General features: G+C 48.4%; 1 long non-coding RNA gene across 1 annotated transcript in view; it reads left to right on the forward strand.

The window, feature by feature from the left end:
• Positions 1-1313: 1313 nt before the first annotated feature.
• The window catches only part of LOC122895379, a 217710-nt gene continuing 203541 nt past the window's right edge, over positions 1314-15482 (forward strand). Inside the window, exon 1 of the long non-coding RNA XR_006382201.1 lies at positions 1314-1501. This is a non-coding gene — a long non-coding RNA (uncharacterized LOC122895379). The remainder of the gene's footprint in view (positions 1502-15482) is intronic.

The raw sequence follows: 15482 nt of genomic DNA on the forward strand, positions 1-15482 counted from the left end.
CAGGGAGTCTGATGTGGGGGTTGATCTCAGGACTCTGGGATCATGACCTGAGTCTAAGGCAGGCACTCAACCACCTGAGCCATCCAAGCACCCCAAAGAATTTCTTTCTGAAAGGCCCAGGAATGGAGAGTGGCCAGCATTTGTAAACTTTTCTGATGAGATCATCAGAGAGGAAATCCTGTTAAGTAATGAACTTGCAGATGGTGGTTAAGGTTTTCTGGGAGCCCAGATGAAGAATGAAGAAATTTGAGATTTTCCAAAGACACAGTCCACTTCCATGCGGAGAAGAGAATGAAACCTAACATCCAAACCAAGAAAGAATGTGGCTTTGTGTGTAGGTCCTTTCTTCCTATGGCCCTCCCAACCATTGTCCATATGTCTGTTAACTGTAGACAGTAAACTTCCGTTGTCACTGGTGTTCTTCCCTCCTCCCCACCCCCTTGGTGGGTTTATGCAGTTCCTGAGTCGGTTCTGACAAAGGCAAGAAGTCTAACCACAGCCTCAGCTCTACAAAGAGCTTGGTCTGGAAGGAGGGCTTCTGCTTAGGAAGTCAAGTGCAATCTGATAGAGGTCTTACCATGAAGTCTTGGTATTCCTTATACCTTCTTCCAAACCCAGCATCAACTGGGTTCAGAGCCCAGACTGTAATGCAACTTCCCCAACCCTTTCTCTGAAGCTTCCAAGTTCCTTTTCCCTCTAGGAGTCTGTATCACGGACCTTCCATTCTCAAAATCCATTAGGCATCTTTGGGATGCAAGCTACATGAAACTCAACAGTGTGGTTTGAACAATATGACATTTATTCTAATCTTTTTTAAAGATTATTTTTGAGAGAGAGAGTGCAAGAAAGGGAAGAGCAGATAGAGGCAAAGAGAGAGAGCATCTCAAGCAGACTCCCCATTGAACACAGAGCCAGATGCAGGGCTTGACCGCATGGCACTGAGATCATGACCTGAGCTGAAACCAAGAGTTGGATGCTGAACAGACTGAGCCACCCACATGCTATCATTATATTTAGGAATATTCTATACCTAAATGCAAATCCAGAGGTCAGGGGTGCTAAGGATAACTCCACAGCTCAGGCATGCCATCTGGAATTGGAGCTAGTCATCCTGCTCCCTTTCCCTGGGATACTGGGCAATATGAGCATTACGAGCATATTATGAGCATTTCCTTATGATCATTTCCTTGGAAGCCATTGCTTCTTCACACAACACTGTCAAGACAGGAGCAAGGCAATGGGTAGCAGTAACAGAGCTCTATCTTCACTCCAGCCTCCTCTCTCTTAACTTTCAATGTAGGTTTTCACTGGTGTGTGACATCGCCGTCTACACAGAGTGCAGAAATCAAGAATGTGCATTGGATGACTTTTCACAGAGTAAACCCAGATGTGAAAGAAAGCACACAAACCAGAGACAGAATATCAACGGCAGCAACCTTGGCCACCTTCTGATCCCAAAGGCCACCAAAGGAAATTGATAACCTGACTACAAACACCATAGGTGAGTTTTGCCTTTTTTTTAAAAAGAAACTTTATGTCACTGGACTCATGCTGTGTGTCCTTTTAGGCAACTATCCTCTTTTCGCTTATTCATCTACACAGTTGAGAGTAGGCATAGCTTGTCCATGGTCATTTCTCTATAGGGTTCCATTACATAAATATGCCAGAATTTACGGGCGTTATTGTTTATGGTTATTTGAGTTGCTTCCAAGCTTTGTAGATCATGGCTAGTTCTGCTTTGACTCCCCATATGTATAATCTGGTAAGAATATACCATATGCATACATGTTGGGGTAACCTAGGAGTGGAATGACGGGGTCATAAGATTGCCTCACTCTTTCCGTGGATGTCTTTCCCACTAGCCCTCAACATTTTCTTGGCTCATTACAAGCCTACTCTGAAGATATTCCTTAGAATATCTTAGAGATATAATTTTTTCCCTGAGGGTAGGGACAACGCTACTTGATCAAAATCAGGCTTCTGGAATTGAAGAGGATGCAGAAATGTCAAGTGGGTACCACTGCACTCTGCTTCCTCTTCCTGATTGTTAGCTCATAGTCTCCAATGAAATGTGCATTTGTCTGGAATCACGTCCATGCCACTCACGTGGACGTCCTTCCACTTACCATACTGGCCTGGAAGTGTGGTCTTTCTCCTATCACTATCTACCTGCCTTCTATCTGGGTTCTGTCTCCATTGTGGACTTTTCTCTGGAGCCATGACTGAGCTCCTCCTTGACAGGTCGGACTGAACGTGCTGTCAGGGGAGAATAGTAAATAAGGGCCAACAGTCACTCGCGTGCACCTTGTCTGCATTTCTGTCCCTGCAGGCCCCCTTCCATTAGTGAATTTTCTAAGAGCGTCTATTTCAAGATCCCAATGGGAATGATTTTTTTTTTAAAGAGTCACAATCCTCTCTTTATATCATCAGACTAGAGATTCTGAACAATCTAAGGCTGATTTTAGGGCAGTTTTGAGTAAGTTAGCATGGGATTTCTCCAGAGATAGAGTGCACTGTCGTATTTTAGGAGAATCTTAATACGGCAATAAGGATGTATTGACGTTGCGTCAATTTCTATTCTCGTTCCAATAAAAGAGTCAGGGTGGCATTAGAATTTTACCACCTGCAACATTTTGTGAATTACAGGGAGGTCTAATATGATTTCCCACACTATATTCTGTTTAGATTGGCAGGTTTCTCTGGGCGTTTCTCAATAGACTGATAAAGCACTAGACAGGGGATTAGCTCTCTTGGAAGCTAAGAAAAGAGGTGATCAGGGTTGTTTATAGCTTGTGGGGATGGATTCTGATGGAAGAACCCAGAGAGAGCGAAACTTTCACAGCATACAGAATGGCAAGGACTCAGGGAGCATATTTTAGGATATGGCCCCACCCTGTGGAATAATTCCCCTGGGGACCCAGGACAGGAACAACCAGAACAGAGAGACTAATGGATCTCCTCTTGGGACGACATCCTAAGGAGAAATAAATCACACCAAACATCTCTCAAGGGGATCGATTTTTTTTTTTCCTCCCAAAGAAAAGCTTCAGATTCAGATTAAAGTAACACGTTTTGGACAGTGCCAACTCCAGGCACTCTGAACATGGACTGTTTCATCCCAGACTCCCACAGGCCAGTTGAGGAAGCCATCATTGTTATCCTCCTCCTCATCAGCATTGTTTTAGATAAGGTTTCCTGGAAACAGACTCTGAAATAGAGAATTGCATGCGGAAGGGTTCCCCAGGGTTACCCTCTGGAGATGCAGCTCTAAGGAAACTGGCGAGGCAGGGTTGGGTAGAAAGGAGCAGACCTGCCATGTGGGCCCACTTGAGGACTCAGTGGCTCCCAGAGGGAACTCAGGAGTGGGATGGCCTTTAGAATCTTCCTGAACTGACACCAAAAACTCTTCCCTCATGTCTGTGCATCAGTCATTCATTGGCCGAGTCCACCCCAGAGAAGAGGTATAACTTTGAATGGGGAGCACAGAGGCATCAAAAGCCCCTATTCCCAGCACCTGGGGGACAAGTGTGTTAAGCCTGAAGAGGAGTTCTGGGTGAAATATTACACTAGGCGTCAATGAAAATAAAATTCAGGGGTTATCATTGAATTACTGACTTCATTCATTGATTGTCAGTGAAAGTCATCATCACTATCATTTAGCAGAAGAGGCTCAAAGGAATCAAGAGACTTGCCCCAAAGGTCACATAGCTGGTAAATGCACCAGCTATATGCGTGTAGCTAGACAGAAATTCCTCCACCATCACGGATGACAGACTTCCAACCTCTTCCTTCCACTTCAGACTGGATTTTGATGTGGTTTGGGTTTGGCTGATGCCTGATTTCAAATGAGGGAAGGGGGACATTCACAGCTGAAGGCAAGCCCGCCATCCAGCCAGTCCATCTCTTGTAGGTGCCCTTGAAGGGCAGTAGTCTGGTCCTCCTTCAACAAAGGATTCCTTTCATGGTGATTTCCAGAGATGTGGGTCCATGTATGTCCCTCAGTCATCAACACGCCTCAGTTTCCAGATTTGTGCACTGAGTTCTTCTTTATCGAACAGAAGATAAAAACATCTACATGTGTCCCTCAGAAGGAAACTTGCAGCCGGTTCTCTTTCATTTTTTTCATGCTTTAGAAAAATCTTGAATGTCATGAGAAATATTTATGATATTAGATCAAGTGAAAGATGAATACAGAATATAGATAATGCAAAGCCAAGTTCTCAAAGTGGAGTAAAATAAACTAGAATGTTAACAATTACGACCTTTGACTATGGGATGAAGGGCGATTTTCAGTTTCTCATTTATACTACACCTTATTTCCAGTACTGTGGAGGGCTTACAGTTAAGACTGGGGGCTTAGAGTTGTGTCTTAGTTCTATCGTTACTTGGATGAGTTAAATAACCTTTCAGAGACTCTTTTCCTTGCATGTAAAATCCAGTCCTCTTTTGATTTGCTCATGGCCAAGTGTAGCGCCGCATACCCACCCTGGACTTCCGCGCCCTTTCCCAGGTTCTGCAGAACATCTGTTCTGACATAAAGGCATTCTTGGGATTCTTGGCTGCCTGACAGAGGAGATATGAAGAGTCTGCTAACTCTAGTCTCAGCAGGTAGAAGAGAACATCAGAGATGCGGAGACACCGCTTAACCTTCTTAGGAAGGGTTCCCTATCTTCTCATTACAACATAGTAAAGAGTGTGGAGGCGGATGGCAACTTTTACCAGAACCTCAGCCCCGGGAAGCAGCCTTCAGAGAGTCAACCCGGGAGCGGATCAGCTGCCTACTGAACATGTTCACCTTGACAAAGAGAAGAGCCTTTCCTTTGTTTTGGGGCTCCTGACCTCTTCTTAAGTAATTCTGAGGACTCTGATAGCTAGCTGGCATAGTTCCCTCGGGCTGCCATAACAAAACCATAGACTGGGGGCTTACAGAGATGGATTTTCTCACAGTCCTGGGGGGCTGGAAACCCCAGATCAAAATGCCAGTCTAGGGGTGCCTGGGTGGCTCAGTCGGTTAAGCCTCTGCCTTTGGCTCAGGTCATAATCTCGGGGTCCTGAGATGGAGCCCTGCTCAGCAGGGAGTCTGCTTCTCCATCTCCCTCTGCCTTTCTCCCCTCAATGCTCTTTCTTTATCTCAAATAAATAAGTACATACATAATCTTAAAAACAAAAAGCCAATTTGCCAGTCCACTCAGTTCCGTGAGAGCTCTCTTTCAGGCTTGTAGATGGCCATTTTCTCACTGTGTTCTCACATGGCTAAGGCGGGGGGTGGTGGCAAGGGGGAGAGAGAGAGTCTTAAGTCACTTCTTGTAAGACGATGGTCCTCTCAGATCCAGGCTTATGACTTCGTTTGACCTTAATGAACTCCATAAAGGCCCCGTCTCTAAAATCAGTTACACTGATATTTAGAACTTCAATATATGCATTTGGAGAGCACAAAATTCAGTCCATAGTGGTAGCACTAAACACTTGTTGGTCTTCTTCAAAGACAAAAATTTCAGGAGCTATCCTTAGAAGTAATCCACCCAGCATCCAAGCCCCTGAGCTTTCCAACCCAATGGTCCAACAGAGCATTCCCGTTCCTTAGTAATCTCATGTTACTACTGCAGAAGTTCCAAAGGCCTTTCAGTGCCCATTTGGCCACCATGGCCACCATATCCAGTGATGACACCTCTAGTCATCAGCTACAAATCTCAAATTCTACCAAGAAGCCAGGTTCCCACTGTGCATTGTTGCGTCTTTAGATCAGAAGCTACAGACAGGACTCCTGTCTTAGTGTTTTAAAGAGCAAGGAGGGGGACTCATGGCCAGGTCATGAGCCATGTATAATTATTTGTTATCGTAGCCCTGAACTGTCATATCATCACTTGGCTTCTTAGAGCCCACTATTATTTTATGGTCAGACAGGAGACTTCCTAGGGCCTTTATTACAGCTTTGAAGATATGGAAGGCACAGCTTTTGTGAAATACAGCTAGGTTGATCAGGGACTTCACTGCTTTCCAGAACTTGGATTAATTTCCTATCACTGCAGTGTATTCAGTGCATGAACATGAGTCAAAGTAAAGCTTCCTAGGACGTCACTGATGTTCAGAGTTGAACCTCTCAGACTCATACTTCAGGCCATGGCAGGGGGTTGACATCCTCATCTATAGCCTTGTGGCTGAGGTGCTTTGAGAACACTGGAACCCCTCTCCCTCTTCCATTGACTTGGGAGCCCCCACACAGGAAATAAGTGAGGGGAAGGCACTGGGAGAGCCCATGTTGGGCCCCAGCCCAAAGCCCACAATAACTATGGAGGCTGAGCTTAACCAGCATCAGTCCTGGAATGAATGACTGGGCTCTGTAATGTTATTTTAAAGAAAGGGGGCCTCCCCTCTTTGACCATCATACCCCCAAGCTATTGCAAAGCCCTGTTCATTCCTCTTTAATAAACTCCCCTGGGAGATGGCAGAAAATAACTTAGAGTCCCTCTCCCCCAGACCCCTGTGTCTACTTGGCCCTTGTCTAGCTTTGTTGGAGGATTCCCAGAGGTCAGGAAGGTTTATTGCTGCCTCTTGCAACAAGAAATCTGGAATAGGATTCTTCAGGCCATGTGGCAGGTCACAGAAGTCACCAGATCACATGTTTCTTCTGTCTCCAGGCTGACATCCTCGGTCAGATTTCTCTCCCACCCTGTGGCCAAATAGGACATCACTATTAAGGCTATGTAGTTGCCATAACAACAAAGAATAATAAAAGAGATTCTCAAAAAGGCAGTAGTTCTTCTTTATACATCATAGTCCATTGAGGGCTGGTGGGAGAAAGTTAGGGAAGGGGCACTTTCTCTCTGTCACGCAAGATCCCAGGCTCCTTCTGTGTCACGGCTCTGCCCTCCCCTCAGTCCCCAGTGTTGTCTCCAGCCAGGGAGAGATCAGGAAAGAGCGACAACCATAACTGGAAGATCTTATATGCCGAGCATGGACATGGAGAAAGTTAACGCTGTTGACAGTTAGAAACCTGGTCAGAGAAACATCCTTTTCCAAAGGAGACTGGAAGGTGCAGTAGAGGTGTGTTACCTGGGCAGAAGCAAACTCAGATATTAGGGACCACGGTGGTCTCCCCCACAGTTCCCAAGTGCCATGTCCTCCTACAAAAGTGTTGAAGACCAGATATGAAGTGGGTTCTGCTGGCACAAAGGGAGCTGAGAATGGCCCCGGGTATTCTACCAACACGTGCCCATGACCTAAAGCAGAGTGTACCAGCCCATGCAAAAAAGGGGGATGTCAGAAACAGAAGCTGGGGCCTGGCATGGGGTGAGTGACCAAGTCAGGAAGGACAGGATTCGAGCTTGGTTTCGGTCCTAGTGAGCAAGTGTAGCAGAAGTGCCAGATGGCTGGAGCCATGACCACAAGTGGTTAGACAGATTTTTTTTCTTCTCTTTCTCACATAGACAGATGCCTTGGAGTTAGCTTCATGGCTCAAGCCTCCCCTGGAAGAACCCTTGCAGCATTGGGTGAGGACTATTACAAGGGAGATCAGGGTCAGTGTCACTGGATCTGTGGCGTGACTTGGTGCTGGGTGGTGAGCGTCTCAGGGCATAACATACTTTGATCACACTCTTCTGTGTGTTTCTTGGTCTGGCTTGAGTATTGCTTTCTCCAGCATCCGTTCACCACGTTCCTAGCCATTCTGTCTTACACATTCCCTTTCATGACTATTTAAAAGATGCCAGTTTGAGAGAAATGTGTTCAGAGGTAATGACCCTTTCTCAGCCAGTTCCTCTGGAAGCTCTGCTTCCCCCCCATGCAACCATAGGCCACTTCTCGACCCTTCTAAGAAGAATGGAACTTTGGCCAAATTAGGAATGAGGACCAAAGTTGACTTTTTGATGAATTTCAGATCAGGTGAGAAAGGAGATTTATGCTTTCCCCGGGAGTACTGGGACCAAGGGAACAATGACTGTCTAGGTAGCTTCTATCTCATACCTTCTTTTCTGTACCTGAAGAGTGGTTTTCCACCTGGGCTGTACGTCGGTCACCCGAGGCGTTCTAAAATATCCTAATGTTCATGCTTCAATTAGACTTTTGAGAAGTGGGATCCAGCCACCTGAGAGAGTTGAGAAGATCCTCAGTGACTGTGATGTGCCCAGAAGTTTGAGAACCACTGTGCTAGACAATGTTCTCAAGTTTTATTCGCAAGGTCAATCCTTACAACCGAAGGAAGGGACCAAGGCTATGCCCACTCACAGGTGAGTGAAGCGAGCCTCGGAAGACTGAGCGATCCGCTAGGGGTCCTGTGGCTCAGAGGTAGCAAGGCTGAGATTCGAGGCTGAGTCTGACTCCTGGGGCCACACACCCCACCTCGTCACCAGGCTGCATCTATAGGAAACAGGTTGTTCTGTCTGACAGCTGGAGAGAGCGGCAGCTAGCTCTGGCTGACAACACCCAAGATTGCTCCCAAAAGGTGTTCCCCTGCCTTTGTCTGGGGAAACCTAATTGCTGCAATTGTGTTATAAAATTATCACTTTACCCACGCAAATGGGCCAGAGCGACTGGTTGTCTATTCTTGTGGTTGTCCCAGATTATTAAATGAGCAGCTGCCTCCAAATATGTTTGCGGCCGCCTAATTCAATGGCTGCGTGCTCTTGCATATTCATGGCTCCCGACCCACAGCCCAGACTTGCCGGACTCCTCCGGTGGGGCTCTAAAAGTTAATTTATCCTGGCAATTTAAATAAATACACTTCTGTAGGCTTTAGTGACTCTTGCAGATTTCAGCGAGTACCTTGGCAGAAAGGGAAGTCAGGGAACAGGGAGGGGGACTGGAAATCCACCCTTGGGGTCAAGGTCAAGTGCAGGAGGATGAATGAACTGTTGAAATGGTGGAAAGAGAGCCTCACGCTGGGTAGGCACTTAGGATTCAAGCCCCACTCGGTGGATTGCAAGCGTTGAGACCTTGGGCAAAGGATTTGATTGCTCTAGACCTTGTTAGTCCCCATCTATAAAATGGAAATAACAGATTCACAGGCAGCATTCCAGAAAGATTTAGGTTTCCTAAATTTCCATCAGCTTTGTTTTGCCTTCATAGAATTATACCTTTAGGGTATAATTCCCCGTTATATTGACTTACTTCTGTTTTCACCCCAAATAGTATTTATCCCTGACCCTATTTTTAAAGATTTTATTTTATTTTATTTTATTTTATTTATTTGACAAACAGAGATCACAAGTAGACTGAGAGGCAGTTAGAGAGAGAGGGGGAAGCAGGCTCCCCGCCAAGCAGAGAGCCCAATGTGGGGTTCGATCCCAGGACCCTGGGATCATGACCTGAGCCAAAGGCAGAGGCTTTAAACCACTGAGCCACCCAGGCACCCCATCCCTGACCTTATTAAGAGCATCCTGGGAATCTCCGTAACATTGTCCTTTCCTGACACATGTTAGGAGACTAGAGAACCTTACAAACTGACTGGTGTCTCCCTGTGCCATCCTGGTGGGAGGCAGACTGCACCAGGGGGACAGTCCCCATGGAGGAAGCTGAGGCCCCGCCTGAGCCCAGCACGTAGGAGGTATTTGACCTTTGTTTCTTCCTCTCCTTCTCCTCATGCCGGCCTCACAGGGCAGGAAGAGCCTAAAATGGCAACATGGGTCGAAGGTGCCTACAAAGTGCTGAGTCGGGGGGCAGGTGGGCCAGCTCAGCCCCCTCAAGGGAGCAGAGGCAGCTTCTGTTTTGGGGAAGGCTGTGCGCACCCTTACCCCTTGCTCCTCCATGGAGCAGCTCTAGGTTAGCAGTGTGGACTGGAGCCGGGCGGCAGGCCCTGCGCCCTGGCTGGGCTGCGTACTGGTGAGGCAGTCCTCTGCAGACGTCCAGCGTCTCTGGGCCTCAGTTTCTTCGTCTGCAAGATGTTAGCTACGTCACAGGGTTCCCACGAGGATCACAAGTCACGCACGCACCCCGAGCCGTGCCTGGCACAGAGAAAATGCCAGTTGAAGGGTGGTTAAGGCTTTGGAGAGGTTTTATAAATGCCCAGGGATACTTTTGTAAAAAGTCCAGCTTTCTCTTCTCCTCTTCCTCCGGTCCTCCCTCCCTCCTTCCTGTCCCCTCCTTCACTCTTCCTCCCTCTGCCGCCCCCTTCCGTCCCTTCTTCCCTCCCTTCTTCCAACATCGCCATCAGCCTGCACACCAGGAGGGTTTCTGAGGCCTCAGGGACCCACTTAGACGTCTTCGGATACACAGAAGGTCTTACCTTCCCTCTCTGTGGGTGAACGAGCCCACAGCTTGAGCAAATAGGAGATTGGCACCAGCTCCCACGGCTCGTACGGGACTGAGCCTCCCTCCTTCCCCTGGACTCAGAGCGAACGTAGAACACACTTGGGAGTAGGGCACCTGGGTGGCTCAGTGGGTTAAGCCGCTGCCTTCGGCTCAGGTCAGGGTCTCAGGGTCCTGGGATCGAGTCCTGCATCGGGCTCTCTGCTCAGCAGGGAGCCTGCTTCCCCCTCTCTCTCTCTGCCTGCCTCTCTGCCTGTCAAATAAATAAATAAAATCTTAAAAAAAAAAAAGAAAAGGAAAGGAAAAAAGAACACACTTGGGAGAAATGAGACGGTTTCCCTACGTGTCGCCTAAGGCAGCCCACACCGCCCGTGGTGTGGACAAGGCTCCTGGAGCAACTCTGGAACCACGTCTGTTAACGAATGAGCTTTGCCATTAGGCATGGAGTCTCTTCTGGTATCTCAGGAGCAGGGGAGAGCACAGACTGAAGGGTTAGCGGCGTGGCCTCCGAGGCCAGGCTGCCTGGGCTTGTCTTGTGGCTCCAGCCACCCCTTTTTGGCCACGTCATGCTGGCCACAGCCCTCCACACATCTGACCCTTCATCTTTGTATCTGAAATAGGGGGATAAGGCCAGAAGGCCTGAGGTGGTGAGGAATGAACCAGCCAATGCATGAAGGGTACTCAGCACAGCACTGGCTAGGCACCAAGATACACAAGGTCTTGTTCTCACTATTCTGAGCGTTGTAAGAAACTACAAACTGTTCCCATGGAAGGTGGTGTTTACAGTCGTGGAGAGATCCAGACGCTCCCTGCCAACGCAGGCCTGTCTGATCCACAGCTTGCATTCAAATCCACCCACCATCTGTAGGCTGTGTGGCCTTGAGTAAGTTCTAAACCTCTCTGAGCCTCAATTTTCTTTTCTTTTTTAAAGATTTTATTTATTTATTTGTCAGAGAGAGAGCACGAGCAGGGTGACCAGCGCAGGGAGAGGGAGAAACAGGCTTCCTGCTGAGCAGGGAGCCCAGTGCAGGACCCTGGGATCATGACCTGAGCCAAACGCAGACACTTAACAGATTGAACCCCAGGAGCCTCCGTTTTCTTAATGCTACAAGGAAAATTAGAGTAGTGACTGCCTTGGGGTGGTTGTAAGGATTCCATACAGTGAGACAGGAGAAGCCCCAAGAACAGAGCCTGCCACATGGTACATAGTAAATAGTCACAGAGGTGAACTCCTGCTGTCCAGCGGAGCTCTGCTCAGCTGCGTGGTGTGGATAACAAGTTCTGGGGCCACACACGACCTGTCTTCCTCCCTTTTTTTTTTTTTTTCTTTTTACACCACCACACTGACACTAGTCTATCAGGTGATGTGCCCTCCCTCTTACGGAAACACACCTGGGGGTGCTCCAGATGTTTGCAGCTGGCAGAATCATCGCCCCTCCACCCCGCCTCCCGCATCAACACCACCACCAACTGGGCCCCCCATTCCTTCCAGGCTTGGGGACCTCATGGCTCTAAGCACAGCAGGGCGCTGCCGAGGCCCGGCAGGGAGGGTCTGAGCAGGCCAGGAGGAGAGGAAGGAATCCCATCGGAGTGTCTGGGAGTGCCTGGCTTGCCTTCTGCTCTCTCTCAGGAGAATCATCAATTACCTCCCTTTACTTGTTCACCACTGTTCCTGTGGAAATTAAACTCACAGCCTGTATTTTAAACCCTCTATATTGTTTGGCTGAAGCTGGGATTCCCCACCCCCCCCTTCTCTGATAAATAGGGCATTTTAATAACATTCACAGCACGACAAGAAGTTGGGAGAATATACACATGGCTCTGCAGGTGTTGGATTCCCCGGGCACTGCTGAGATGGGATCTTGTCACCACTCTCTCCTGGAGAGTGACTAATGCTTACCAGGAGGCGGCAGATGGGGAGGGGCGGGGGCGGGGGAGGGGACTGCCAGCCAGGAGGCAAGCCAGGACCAGGACTGGTGGGGGGGAGGACAGGCAGCCCCACAGGGGACAGCCTGGACAGGGAGGCTCTCCCTGAGGCTCTTTTTCTCTCCATCCTGTCAAGGCTCTGCCTCCTCTCTGCCAGAGATAACAGGGTGATGGAATGTTCTCCATCCATCAAGGGACAGCACATGGGCAGGGGGCTGTTTTCATTCCTTGTGGGGGTGGGGGTTGCCCTCTGATGTTTGCAGAGGGCTTTGACATCCCAGGTTTGGGCTGGCTCCTGCTCCGGGTGGGGTTCTACGGGGGATCCAGAGATGAATAATACACGGTCCCTGCCCTTGACCAGCTCACAAGTCAGTGGGGAGGACAGAGGCGAGCTCCCACTGGAAGAGCTCCGTAACCGTTGAGTGACCGTCCTGGGGCCTGGCACTGTGCTAAGCCCCGTCGACTTACTGATTCCACTCGAGTGTCGAGTATGTGCCGAGAATGTGTGAATGAGACAACGGCCTTCAACCTTCGTGGTGGGTGTCGAGGAGGAGGATCAACAGGGAAAACACAAAGAGATCCTTAGTATATCTGCCATGTGAATTTAAAATGCACAATAAGTGGAAAGGGACCCAAGTGTCGTTTTATTCTGAGTAAGTCTGAGAAAGCCTCACCAATGAAGGAAAGGAATTAGAGAGTGATTCCCAAGGGGGCTGTCTAGCAGGGGGGAGACCCTTCTGGGTGGAGGACATAGCAAAGTGCAAAGACCCTGAGGCATGTTTTAGACTATCCAAGGACCGTAGCCAGGAGGCCAGGGGGCTAAAGCAGAATGGGAGGGGGGCAGAGAATGGGAAGGTTGACCAGAGAAGCCTTACAGGCCCAGGGAAGGATTCTGGATTGAATTCAGAGGACACTGGACATTTTCTGGAGGATTTCCAAACCAAGGAGGAGCATTTGCTGGCTTAAATTTGCCAAGAATTACGCTGGCCGCTGTGTGAGGACTGGCCTGCCAGGGCACGAGGAGCACCGAGGGACCCATTAGGAGGTCCTAAGGCACAGGTGCTATATTGCTACTGTGCAGGTCAGAAAAGCTGAAGTATGAAGCTGAAACCTAGCCATGCTTTTTGTCCTAGTGGGTGGAAAGGCAGGAGACAGAGCCAGGATGTTTCTGCCATTAACCCCTGTGGTCCAGTGTCTCCCCAATACTGACAGCAAAGGGCAAGATGAAATCTTCTTTGAATGCATTTCATGCAGCTGACCTTGGAGGTTTAGAGCAGGGAGCAAAGTTCTGCTGTCGGAGGACACATCAAGGGAAGGGTCCTCTTGCCAGGGGCGGTGGTGGGCTGGCCCTTCTGGGAGGGGACGCTTTCGGTCATCTAGCGCCCACGGTGCTCCCTAGAGAGAAGTGCACACAGAGGCCTGGAGTGGAGAAGGGAGGATTGAGTGGTTCAGGGAGACCGGAGTTTGGGGAATCTCTCCAAGAGGGGAGGGGACAGGAAGCCAAATAGGAAGCCAGGGCATAGCTGGTGTCAAACGTTAGACCGAGGAGGAACTGGAAAGATACGTGATCTCAACTTGCAAGTAGTAGAAACTGATGGTGCAAGAGACGACAGAGGGAACGACCCCCTGGGAGCCTGAGGGTGTGCCCTGACCTCTGGGTTTCCATAATCTGTCTCGTCAGAGCCTCCCCGGGGCAGTGCTGGAAGGTTCTTGGGTTGGGATTCATGCAAACTTGGAAGATTGGGGTAATGATGGAGTCACTGGTGGAGGTAGGAAAGACAGGAGAAAGAAACAGCTCTTTATTTAAAAAAAAAAAAAAGAAAACAAACAAACAAAAAACTCGAGTTCACCTGATTTTAGGCGTGCTAAGACAAAAGAGCAAAGAACTTATTTTCATAGCATTCTTACAGCATTTACAACCAACCATTCTAAGTCCGTTGGAAGTGCTTCCCAAACACGGACCCATTAAATACTCATAACCCTCCTGGCGGGGAGGTGAGGTTCCCTATGATTATTCCCATTTTGCAGACAAGGTCCTGAGGTATATATGGATAAGGAACTATGTGTCCGCTGTCACATAGCTAGTGAGCATCAGAGCCTGGGTTCAAACCTGGAAAGTTCGGTGCCAGAGGTCATTCTTCAGACAGCCGGGTTATGACACTGTCCTTGTGAATGTCAATAGCAAACCAGTGATCTCAGGTGACTGAGTTCCCATATTTCTTGACTTTGACAAAAGAAAATGACTCCTTTTGTCCATCAAGCCTCTAATTTTAGGGACATCCAGATTTACCTAGATATATATGTTGCTGATCACCAATAAATTGAAAGTGTCTACTAGGTCCTCCGGTTGCCGTGTCCCACCTGTTAGGACTAGAATCATTGCCACACCCCATTCACCATTACGTTAATAGTGCCTAAAAAACACCTGGAGTGCAATTGCTATTCAATAAGTTTCGTGGTGTTAGTGTGGTCTCCTGCCAGAGCTAGGTCCGAATCTGTCCCACCTCTTGAATCCCATCTCCTTACAGTACCTAGGGTGGTTATAAACTCAGGGGTCTACAGTCAGACTTCCTGGGTTTGAATCCTGGCGCTGCGATTTGCTAGCTGTGTGACCTTCTGCAAGTTACTTAACCTCTCTGTGCTTTGGTTTCCTCATCTATAAAACATGGTTGATAATAGTAACTACCGCATAATATTGCTGCAAAGGTCAAATGAATGGATACATAAAACGCATGGAAAACAGTGTTCGCATGGAGTACGAGGTGGGGCATAACAGAGGGAAAAGGAAGGAAACGAGACAGGAAGGAGAAATAGCAGAGGGAAGGGGGGGAGGGAGGAAATAAACTGGTTTAAAATTTTTTTACAAAGATTTTATTTATTTACTTGACAGAGATCACAAGGAGGCAGAGAGCAGGCAGAGAGAGAGAGAGGAGGAAGCAGGCTCCTCGCTGAGCAGAGAGCCCGATGCGGGGCTCGATCCCAGGACCCTGAGATCACGACCTGAGCCAAAGGTAGAGGCTTACCCCACTGAGCCACCCACGTGCCCCTGGTTTAAAAAATTTCAGGGGCACTTGGATGGCTCAGTTGGTTAAGTGTCTGCCTTCGGGTCAGGTCATGATCCCAGGGTCCTGGGATCAAGTCCTGTACCAAAGCCTGCTTCTTCCTCTGCCTCTCTCTCTCTCTCTTTCTCTCTCTCTCTGTGTGTGTCTCATGAGCAAATAAATAAATAATCTTTAAAAAAATTTTTTTTTAGAAAGGAACACCCTGCAGACAATTTTTCGGAGAGACCAGTTCTGTTCCCCTTTGAGTTATAA

Source organism: Neovison vison, chromosome 14 (genome assembly GCF_020171115.1).
Source record: "Neovison vison isolate M4711 chromosome 14, ASM_NN_V1, whole genome shotgun sequence".
Lineage (NCBI taxonomy): Eukaryota > Metazoa > Chordata > Mammalia > Carnivora > Mustelidae > Neogale > Neogale vison.